Here is a 12,591-nt window from a genome sequence, read left to right as displayed (position 1 = left end):
GGGCCCTGAATTTGTATGTGGTAGTTGACTTTGAATAAATATCCGGCTCTTTGTTGATGGAATTCTTTTGTAACATGTAGAATGATGTGGCGTGCAGCCAGAAAGCTCGGAACAGTTGAGTGAGATCAGGGTTGGTTTCCTAGGCAACGAGCAATGTTCCCGCAGCAAAGGCTTACCATGGGAGTAGTATACATGCACTTCCATGGAAACACTCGCTAGACAAATAAGTTACGGCAAAAATTGGAGGTGTTTCCGTGGTAGCGCGTACATAAGCAGCAGGTTACCACGGAAATACTAAACTGTTCGGGGCTGTGTGTGCTCTTTGGCACGCCACGAACCTACCTCAGGGAGACTGCACCAGATATAACCAGATAAGATCAGACCAGGGCGGAGATCAGATGAGTGATCAGAGAGAGAAGGGAGGAGATCTGAAGGAAGATCAGATCACACCAGATCAGAACAGAAGCAAGAAGAAAACCCACAGAAGCCTTCGCATGACGTAGTTACAGTGAACATCAGAGTGTGATAATTGTTCGTAGTTTCGAAGTGTTATAATTATTGTGTGTCATAATTTTCTGTAGTTCCGCCTGGCGTAATTCTCCCTGAGGTAGGTTCTTGGCGTACCAAGTAGCAGACATCTTGCCGAATAATTCAATTTCCTTGCTGTCATGCAAACGACTCCCTCGTTGCTACGAGAATATATGTTCACCTAGCCGTTGACTTGCAATGGACTCTGTTATTGTCATGCAACTGCCTCAAACAATTCGTTACCTACAAATTGTTAGGTGTTGATTAGCAATGGACGCTGGTTGTCACTCACTGTCTTGGTAATTCTTTGCCTAGGAAGTGACACTTCTCAATTAAGTGAGTTCACCTGTCACAATAATATGATGGTGGCCGTGCGAATATTTCCTTCAGCTTTCAATTTGTTGGCAACACCTAATGAACCATTGGAGCTAGGCACAGAGTTCGATTTTAAACACTTTTAGTTCTCGTGTATAAATTTTTGTTTGTAAGACAACGATAACAAACATGGCGACTGCTCAGATCTTTGAGGTTATGTTCGGCATGTGTAACATATACAAAATCTGTACTTCGGTAATGTGTCTAAGCTCTTGACACAATATAAAAAAAAAACTGATGCGTATATAAGACTAGAACAAGAAATGAATGCAACAAGAGAGTCGATGTAATGAGTTCAAATCTCAACTCGTTTTATCTCAGGATTACATTTTGTGTTTTGATTAAATGTCATTTGTAAAGAGAAGCAAGCTTAACAAACTGGAAAGAACAGCACTGGGAATGTGTAGTGTAACATGGAGTACTCTGATTCCAGTCTGGTTCATTTCCATATATGAAGTACGCAGTAGTATTTTACATATATTATCTCGAAAGAAAAGCGGCAAGAACAGTGTACACCTGACACGCATTTCTTTAATTAAAAATCGACGTTTGTCAGAAAAGCTTTTGACCTGGTACCCAGTTTTTAACGACAGAAAACTTTCTTTAAAAAGACGTAATTGTAGAATGGTAATCCCTGACTTGATCAGAATCTCCTCTTGCAGGGTTGTTGTAATGACCTAACGTGCAGGTGAATACAATTATCTTTACCATGCATCCGCCAATTAAAACTACTCTACAGTAAAAAAAAAATCCTCAGCAATATGTCATGCGCTGACAAAAGAAGCAGATTAGGAACTTGAAGGAAGTGATTAATGGTAATAGTTCAGGGTGTACACACTCGCTGCAGCTGAGAGTATCACTCCGCGTGACGTCACCCACGTAGAACACGAATTTCATTTCCAGCGTACATGAGCTCAGGCGGACAGAAAAAGAGAGCTTTGGATTATTAAAATATCATTAACGATGGGAAGATTAAAATACACATATACATATATGCAGTTTACATGATTGGATTTATTAACACTTTCTTTTACAATGTCCCATAATCACAATCAATTATTGCTATTCTATCCACTTCACAAATCAGTGGGACACACTCCACTCTCATTCTCCGTTATACTCCTTTGTACTCCTTCCATGATCATTCTCTGTGGTACTCAGTCAAAGTCAGAGCCAGAGTTACTTTACGACTGGCGGTTTGCCGCCAATCTGTTCGTCTTGGCGGCAAGCCCTTTGGGACTCACGGCCAGAATTCTTTTTTCCAGCTGAACACCTACGGTCATAGTCCTTATGTAACAGCCTCTCTGACGAATGGTTCTGTAGTTTACAATTGCTGCTGGCCCTCGCCAGCGCATTCATTTTCAGGTCCGAGTCCCACGGGACTCATGCCCAAAAATTTGCTGTCTCAGATTAAAGACTACTCCAGCCTGGAGGGCCAGGCCCCCGTATTTATGTCCCCCAGGAAAAGGGAGGTCCAGTTATAACCTCAGGCACTGGGTTCATTTTCGTCGCCTCCTATGACTCTCAGGATTACGGCGGATGTATTCGACCCCGCCCTCTTATAATTTCTCGACACGGATCGTACTGAAAATACGTGTCACGTGTTGTCTATATTGTGTGTTAATTTGTTCTTTACCTCGCAATGAATGGCCCTCTACTGTTGAAGGCTAACTTCTGGAATGTGTTTACCGAGCCATTTTCTAGCAATGGTCATATACGTCACAATATGTACTGTATATATATATATATAAGAGCTCACGCTGATCGCTCGATATTGCAGTCACACTATTTGCACGGTGATCGGTAGATTTTGCCATTTCTAACTTGAACAAACTCCAGGTTCGGTACAACGTGAATCAGAAGGTGAAATTTCAATTCGTTATAAAAATCGATTTGTAATTAGTTCCTTAAAGAAACTGGCTGTGCAGTGGGTAAAATCGATATATCGTTGCTTTAATGTCAGCAGATTCGAACCTCTCTCACCCGACATAGGATACACTAACAGCAGCTTCATCCATCTACAGCATGATCAAAAATCATTTTCCTTATTTACGCTGAAATGTTACTTTCCCATTCTACGATGGAACATTACACCTAGGTTAATTTGAACTCGGTACCTTGCTCTCGGTGACATTCCATCTGTATGTCAGCTTGTCTGTCCTCATCTTTCTCACAAAAAGCTCTTATCACATTCGATATTTTATTCCACATCTTGAAAAAACCCCTCAGAAATGCGCCAGGAAACTGTGGACTGAAAATGGAGTTAATATTTTTCGATGCCGTTCTGTTAGCGTGACAGCATCTGTGGTCTAGTGGTCAGGGTTCCTGGCTATATATCCAGAGGTGCCGGGTTTGATTCCCGGCGCTACCAGATTTTCTGAGAAATAGTAGGTCTAGAACGGGATCCACTCAACCTCATGAGGATAATTGACGAGCTATTTCAAGTAAATAGCGGCTCTGGTCTAGAAAACAGAGACTACCGGCCGTGGGGGTTCGTTGCGCTGAACACATGACACCCTCTCTCCGCAAAGGTTGGCACTTACTTCGCCGAGAAGCAGCGGTCGCTCGGTCAGTATAGTTCGCTTGCGGACTACAGGTCACGGAGTTTTTTATTGTTTTGTTCTGTTAGTTTTCGACAAGACTTGTTTTGGGTGTAGGAGCTTACCGTAAATGAATAACTTGTTACGAAATGTTAACAGATAAGGCGGTAATGAATTTCTGGATTCCACAAACGATGGGGAATTTAATGACCAGTTTAGCAGCTGTAGCATTTCACAAGGGCTTTTCTCCAAGCAGTTAACTCAATAAAAACTCTAGTTGGGATCCGGAGAACCCCCCCCCCCCCCAATCTATTGTAGAGGGAATCCTGTTGGCAAATTGTTAGTTTCTGCTATAAAATGACAGAGCAAGCGATGACGTCTGAAAAACGTCAGAAGTATTGAAGCTCACGCAATGCAGCCATTGAATGAAACGACCGCTCAATAGAGGGGGGTGGGGACATTCTCAATCTCAGTGTTTTGTTTCAAAATCTGGACCTCGAATAATGAAGAGATTCATTAATGATTAGTCATATGTACGCATCCTCACATGATACATTCAAAGTAAAGTAGTTTTAATGGAAATTTCAAACAACTAGGTTAAAAAGGTAAAGCTATCCCTGTGAAAAGCCGTGGAGGCCCATAGGGTTGTGAGACGTCGAGACTCACACATTACCTACACAATCAGCTTATAGGTGGGGGTGATTTTGTCAGCCTTACGCGCCAGCCGCCCTTTACCACCTGGAATATTCCTAGTACTCATTTCTGTTAAAGGCTGAGTCGGCCTCAGGGCCACAGTGCGGCTGCAAGGATTAGGTCGATTGAAAAATTCAGTGAACTTATCGGGAATGGAAACCGCTAACTTCAGGCTTGTAGCATAGTGCTTCAACCAACTAGGCTACAGCGACGAACTAGGATAGGAAAGAAATAATGATGGAGTTATACCTTGTGGGATATTACGCAGTAAATTCTGTTTAAACTCAACCGACGTTTCGGAAGAATATGTCACCACAATCTTCAGGATCGAAGGACAAGCCAAGCAAAAAACCAGTGTGAAGTAAGTAGCAACGATGGTGTCTTTCTTGGCTTATTCCTCGATCCTGAAGATGGAAGCGACGTGTTCTTCCGAAACTTCAATCAGGTTTCAACGGACTACAGGGCGTTATATCTCAGAAGACAGAATTCTTCAAGACGACCTCCGTGAGAACTTCAAATTCTATGTATTATTGATAGTTTTAAAACTTTCTAGAAGTTCCGAACAATTATATAAGTTACCTTCACTCTGATTTTGACCAAGAAATGCTTTTATTTCTTGCATGTAACTTAAAATAAGGCAAGATATCTGCTGAGTCGGTATAGGGACCAGGCTTTGGTTGGCAGACATGGTTGGCTGTAATAATGGTGGGGGCAGAGATTGTCCCTTCGTCTCCACGGCCAGACAACCTGCGGGGCCCATCCAGCCCTATGTAATGCCTGGAGAATAGCGACTTGACCACTCACCTCCGCACAGTGCCAGGTTACGAATGCGTCTTTACAACGTGGTCTTTAGACGTTGGGATAACCTCACCTGCACACGTAACTACGATTTTCACCATAAGGCATTTCGTACGAAGATAAGAATGTTAATGTTCCAAGCTGTAATTGAATCCACAAATTGATAGCAGTTTAATTAAGAGAACTGTAGTCGGGGATAGTTCTTTTGGCCCGTCAAGGCTATCACCCCTTCATCCACCCCTCCACTTTTTTCTCCTCCCTGACATTCGTTGAGAGGTAAGTAGATTGCGCAGACGGCAACGGCGAGCCCTACAGATCGGAAGTGGGAGGTGACAGAATGACCTTGACCGGCCCAAATATCATATATCATAGTAGACTGGAGTGTCATGTCGACGGGAGCCGTCTACAACTGACTGAGGATTTCGTGGCCTTCTCTAATCACACCGGAACGAATACCGTGGTAGAATATCAGTGAGTTAGTGGCCCATCTTTTTCAGAATGTATCATTATGCTACAAATGTTCTTGTAGTAATTCTTTTACTTTTATTTATGTTTTACATAACGACATTTAGTTTATTTAACGTCGAATGATAGGACAATTAATTAATAATATATTAGAGCAGATTTTTAAAGATACGGGAGTGACCTAATTGACTAAGAGGGACTGAGGAGAACCACAAAATTCTTTATAGTCAATATAGCCGATCTTCAGACCGAGTTTGTACCACGGACATCCCGAATACGAAGAGGAATATTGCCCACTCTACTGCTTCTCATGGTATTCCTCTGTCACTAGGAGCAAGTGCCATTGTAGGGCCTAAAAGAGTTACGGGCTGGTTCCTTCGTCCTCCTGCCTGATGACAGTAGTTGATATTACGTCCTAAACTGAGCAAAGAAATCTGATTTGGTTCATCCTGGTCCGTCACACTGGCAATATTATGAAAGGTTAATCAACTCTGTCCAGTGTGGCTGATAAAATGTATAGCACAGCGCGGCCCGAACAACAACAGGACGACACTGAAGAGTCCTATTCACCAAACAATGGAATCACGAGGCGGTAGACCCTCAACTTCCTTTAAAGAGAGGCCGTATAAAGGGCACGAACCAAATTGGTTCTAACTTTTAACAAAGTCCTTTTAAACCACACATGTAAACAGACTAATTGTAATAATTTATAAATATTTTAATGTATTCATGCCCGTCGCTGTAGATGATAAAGGCCTAGATTTTATATTCAGGGCATTGTGATGATATTACAGATGTATGTTTTGATATTGACTACTCTCATTTTAATAATAGTTTGCGCCTGTATTGATATGTCCTTCCGAAGATGGTCTCTCAGACCGAAATATGTCAAGGATTAAAGATTAAAAAAGAGAGTAAGAAAAATCATTTATCAGTCACACTGGACGGAGTTGGTAACATTTTATAATGAACGAAGAAAAGTACAAACTCGTCCCTATTGGCCTCAAAGTTGAGAGTAGCAATGCTTAAATAAGTAATTAATCTTCTGGTATGGGTGTATGATATCGGAAGCAGAATAAGTTGAATTTAAATTAGATTAAAAAACATTTTATTTCTGGAATTGTATTGATTAATTTCCAGGTTCACTTCGCAAAGCAATGGGAGCTGTAAATTATTCATTTGACCTACCGAATGGCCAGTCAGCAATGGCACAATTAGTCCCTTCAAAATGTATAAATACTTGATGATCTATTCACACAACAGAATGCAGGATGTTCAGATCAACTGGCATGCAGCACATCGCAGTGATGCATGTTGACAGGGGGTCGAGTGTGGAAGCCGCTACAATCAAACTGCCCATAATAGTGTACGGCAGCTTCCTGTTGCAATATGTCTACTTCTTATTCACATATTCACTACAGTCTCACGTGCAACTCACACTGAAAGTTTTAACATTATAATTTTTTACATTTGTAAACTCTAATTGTTTCAATTTGTAGGTCTTTATTTAACACATCCATTGCACAACAAGTTTTAGCTGGGGTAATTTTGGAGATTGAAAGGAAGAGCAGGTATAGAAAATATAATGAATCCGCCCATACGGCATGCTTAGCCAATCCAAACAGCCAACCCAGTTTGGACATTTCTCCTATCTGGATCCCCTTTACAAGCAATGAGGTTACCAACTCACAGAGAAGATCTGTATGATGTGACAGATTCTTCATGGGTTTCCAGAACGTTTCAGTCTTGAGGGTTCAGGTTTTACTCCACAGATGGCGCTAGTGGAAGATACTACATGTCTTAAAAAATTTCTTTCAATTTCTTTGCATTGGTGCTCATGCACTTGGTTTTGTGGGCTAGATTTATAACATAATTTTCTACCTCCTCTTTTATCCTAGTTCCATGCATGTGCATACTCTATTACAATTTTTATTGTATATTTTCTTGTTATCTCCCGCTGAATTAGCCCTGTCTCATATGTTTAAATAGCCGTGTAAATGTAGCTGTGTTCGTCTAGTCACCGAGTTTGGCTTCTTCTACGAAGTATTACTCGGTAGGTGTTATTCCTTCTTATTTGAGGATGGAAATGAATACCATTTTTTCCTTAAATGTAGTATTTTTTGTTTTCAGTTTGGCTCTTTCTAAGGGGCCTGACTGAGCAGGTGTCATTCCCCTTCATCTGCGGACGGAAACAGATACCATTTTTTCTTAAATGTCGTGTTGCATTGGTGCTCGTGCACTTGGTTTTGCTGGCAAGATTTATAGCTGAATACCATTTTTCCTTAAATGTAGTATTTTTTGTTTTCAGTTTGGCTCTTTCTAAGGGGCCTGACTGAGCAGGTGTCATTCCCCTTCATCTGCGGACGGAAACAGATACCGTTTTTTCTTAAATGTCGTGTTGCATTGGTGCTCATGCACTTGGTTTTGCTGGCAAGATTTATAGCATAATTTTCTACCTTTTCTTTCGTCCTAGTTCCATGTGTGTGCGTACTCTATTACAATTGTTATTGTATATTTTCTTGTTATCGCCCGCCGAATTAGCCCTGTCTCATATGTTTAAATAGCTGTGTAAATCTAACATGTCTTGCACAGTGACTGAGTTGGGTTCTTTCTAAGGGGTCTGACTTATAAGTTGTCATTCCCCGTCATCTGAGGGCGGAAACAAATGTTTTTTTTTTTTACCTGTTTTCTAGAACACCGAACGATGGAAAAAGTCCAAAAACCCAGTCATTCTCTATGTTATACTCCATCGTCAGATCCCTCTAGAATCTACATGTTTTAGTCTGTTTGGTTATCATCGAATGCATTAAAATTGTTGAAGAAATTACTACACTTTTGTACAATCTCATGTCAATAAGTTTAAACTTAAAATCTAAAGAATAATTTCTTTTATGAGTGACATGTGCTTTAGACTGGCACATTGCTGTGGTGATAAGTACGTTTTCTGTCGTTATCTCGTTTGTAGGTTTTATGAGCCAGGGCCCTCGGATAGATGGCAGTGCGATGAAAATTAGCAACCCAGAATGTCTGCATGAATAATTATATTCTTTGCGAATGTACCTGTATGTAGTTTAATGTCACAAAGTGAAGGAGCTGTTAGACACGGGCTAAAACGGAAGTTTCGGGCTGCCACATGAAGTCACAATGGGTCCGAAACATGTTCAGTAAGTCATAAACGTCAGAATTTTCTTTATAACTGAGGTTGTCTCAGCGGTGACTATGAGAAGTGGTCTCTTCTGACGCATCGAATTCACTGATCTTGCAGAGAAACTTAACTGCCTCCATCTTCATGTTAGAATAGGATGCGCAAGAAGCAAGCAGCAAACAGAGGTGCGTCGGCGAACTTGTATGGGATTATACGGCGTCACATTTCCAAGAGATAAGATCCTTCTTCAAAATTTTCCTCCAGTACAATTGTTTATTGCCTCTCTACGGATATTAAAATCTGATTCTGAGGGAGTTCACACTGAACATTCTTAGATGAAGTTAGTTCCAGTGAGTACCTGTGTACGCCCATCTACGTACATGAAGGTCGAGAGGAAATCGTAGGCCTGTCATATTACAAACATTCATGTGTAATACAAGCAGTAGACTAAATTAAGACCTGTGAACTTGATTTTAAAGAGGACACGTGGTAGCGTAGTTGGTTGAGGCACTATGCTACAAGCTGGAAGATCCCGGGTTCGATTACCGATGAGGCCATTGGATTTATCAATTGATTCAACTCTTCCAGCGGCACTATAACCCTGGGGTCGACTCTGCCTCTAACAGAAATGAGTACCAGGAAGATTCCTGAGGGGTAAATGGCGGCCGGCGCGTAAGGCTGACGACGTCGGCGCCGTCTGTGAGCCGATTGTCTGGAAAATGTGGGAACTTTGACGTCTCACAACGATATGGACCTTCACGGCCTGTTACAGGATAGCTTTACTTTTCTAACCTTGATTTGAAAACCTTGTTTGCATGTACTGCATTTCAAGGAAACTAATGAAATAACTAATACTCGTAAGTAGCTAATCCATGGAAGGGGGTCCATCTTGCAAAGAGTTATAGTATCTCAACAAATTTTATGGAACTCAAGGTTCGTAACTACGCAGTCAAGAGTCCGCCATTATTCCTTAGCTGAGGCAAATGAATACAGACCCCACCTTCGAACCCTAGTTCTTTAAGACTTATTTTAATATTCCTATGTACAGGAGTCGGGGTAGAGTAGTTGGTATAGCGATTGGCTACGGGCTGGACGACCAAGGGGTTGGAGTTCTTATTTTATGTTCATTTGTGCGAACGGTGAGGCTTCCAGGGAAAGCAAGCCCATACCACATATTCCCAGAGAAACTGATAAAGTAGCGTGAACAGCCTGCCAGGATACGGTGCTAGGTAATGTGACATTTGGGCCGTCCAAAAGTAGTCAAGCGATTCTCCCTTCGAGCAAAGCAGATCTGTACACCATTTATTAGCGCTGCAATATGTTGATATGACACATCCTCTTTAAGCAAGCACGGGATGGCATGGCAGTAGCTGCACTGCGTGTGATATTGTCTTTTGGACCGAGATTCATTGGAAGTTTGTCTGTACAGCTGCAATTATGCATTGTGGAATAGGCAAGAGGTGCACATCGCGGGTTGTTTAGGTAGCTAATTGCTTATGCTTATTGTGGTAATTTTACATGGATCAGTAAGGAATTGTTTGCACAAAATTTCGGTATTTTAGTCTACTGGATCGCGTTTCATCGTATGTACGTGTATAAAAGATTTTAAGGAATCTGCTGGCTCCATTTTCAGGTGCATTTGCATTGAAGATGTAGGCAATATATTCCTCCGAAACGCTGATAATCTATCTCCAGAACAGCGAAAATCTCTGGTTTCACGTAAGAAAACGTGTCTGTTAGAAACCTAAATATATATGAAATATGTTGTTCAAATTGTATTTGGTGTCTTCATTAAATGTTGTTTTTCGAATTGTATTTATGTTCTTATCTTCAAACAAATATAGAATTTAGATTTGTAGCAAGCGGCCCATCAAACAAAACTCTGGCACAGTGCAAAGTTATACTTATATGCAATATATAGTAAACCCTCGCTAATGCGGTTGCAGTTAATCCGGATGGAAATATGAAAAGTGAAAGATTCTCTTCACCGTTCAGTACATACTTTAAACGACACGTGGGATTTAGATGCACCAGGGAAGAGAGCAAGAGGAGTTTAGGGAGTTTCAGACTCTTGTTAAGGGCAACTGGAGAGACAAACCACGTAAGAAAACATCCAAGATTGACGCGAGCTGGACGAAGGAGACCCTGGATTTCAGAAAGAAATTTCTGGAAGAAATTGCTGCCCTGATATATTTTTATTTCTTTTCATCATATTATTAAATTTTTCATTTGTTTGTTGTCTAAGGCTTTTTTGTCTTCAGGCTATCTTTTGCTTCATTGATCCAGATTAGCAAGGGTTTACTGTTTACAAATATGATGAGAAAGAGAAGCTCTCCCTGTATCAGGTCATGGAGGCCCATAGGTTTGCGAGACGTCGAGGCTCCCAGGTTTTCTACACAGTCGATTCATAGATGGGGGTAAAATTGTCAGGCTTAAGCGTCGGCCGTCCTTTAGCCCCAGGAAGATTTCTGGTACTCATTTCTGTTAGAGGCTGAGTCGACCACAGGGGCATAGTTCGGCTGGAAGAATTAGGTCAATTGAAATAACCAATGGCCTCATAAAGACTTGAACCCGTGACCTTCCGCCTTGCAGCATATTGCCTCAACCAACTACTATATGTATTGCCTCCATCGACTATATAATTATTGTGTCAAACATTTTAAAACGAACTTGACTAAATTTAATTAAAAAAAAATATATTAAAGAAGGGTGATGCACAGCTGTGATGTAAATTCTTTCAAATCTGAATGTGCTTGGAAGTGGAGCATGGCTTTTCACTCTTGTATTAGTATACTTAGTACTCTACCAACTCCTTTCCTGAGAGACTGTTACCGAGTATCGCCGAGCGTGTTGGCTTGGAACCGGTAAAACTTCCGGTTCGAATTTAAGCCTGGACATTGACTGTCCTACTTTTCATGGTTTATCTCGGCCCCTCGAGCAACTATGTACCAAGATAATGTAATAAATGAAGTCACTGCTGCTTCCTCCCACATATTTCGTAACTCACTATACAGTGTAGCCCTGTCACTCAGATATGTTACTGGCAGCATTGTTACATAACAACTAACTCCATGGAGCCGAGCTCTTTTTGAGAAATCACCAGCTACTGAAGAACATCCTGGCATTTTATGGAATCCGAAGGCTCATTACCGTGTTCACAAGAGCCCTCCAGTGACCCCTATCTTGAGCCAGATAAGTCAAGTCCGTGCTATCCCATCGAATGTCTCTAAGATCAATTTTAACATCCACCCACCTACATCTTGGTCTGCCTAGTGGTCTCTTTCTTTCTGACTCTCCCACAAATATACTACATGCATTCTTCTTGGCCTCATTCATGGTACATGTCCTACCCAACCCATCCTCGATGACTTGATCATTCTAATTATACTTTAGGACGAGTTCAAGTTATGATGCTCCTCACTGTGCAGTTTTCTCCAACCTTTCCTCCTCATCTCGGTTCCGTCAAGATATTCTCCTCAAGACCCTGTTCTGAAACAGCCTCATTCTATGTTCCTCCCTTAATGTCAGATACCAAGTTCCAATGCAAAATTATGTCATAATTTGTATAATTTTAGAGAGCAGACGAGAAGACAAAGGGTTTATATAAACTACAGATACATAAATAAATACAAAATAAACAACCGAAATGTATTTGTCTGTTTACACTTAAAACTAAGATTTTTGCGGCCTCTTAAAATACTGGCCTAAGCGACTTGCGTCGCCCCACCTCCACCCCCAACCGCCCGCTCTTAGGGGGTGACTTGAAGTTTTTCACTTGAAATAAAGCTAATTGAACGAGAGTTAACAAGAAAATATAAACTAACTGTAGCGTCGTCTGTTGAACATTACAACATCTGTTCAAGATATGGCGGCATTACAACAATTTCTTTTCAACAGATGGCGCTTCACTTTTAATTCATATTTCCTTAACTCTCGTTGAATTAGATCGGTCTCAAGTGAATAACTTCAAGTAACCCCAAAGGGCGGGCGGTTGGTGGGACGGAGGTGGGTACGCCAGTCGCTTAGGCCACTGTCTTAAGCGGCTAC

The 12,591-nt window shown here is 41.3% G+C and overlaps 1 protein-coding gene across 1 annotated transcript in view; it reads right to left on the bottom strand.

Moving 5' to 3' along the window:
* The window catches only part of LOC111867285 (acetylcholinesterase), a 97,619-nt gene that overhangs the window by 69,805 nt on the left and 15,223 nt on the right, over positions 1-12,591 (bottom strand). The window lies entirely within an intron of this gene.

Source organism: Cryptotermes secundus, unplaced genomic scaffold, assembly GCF_002891405.2.
Source record: "Cryptotermes secundus unplaced genomic scaffold, Csec_1.0 scaffold1475, whole genome shotgun sequence".
Taxonomy (NCBI): domain Eukaryota; kingdom Metazoa; phylum Arthropoda; class Insecta; order Blattodea; family Kalotermitidae; genus Cryptotermes; species Cryptotermes secundus.
This window is presented reverse-complemented; position numbering and strand designations above follow the sequence as displayed.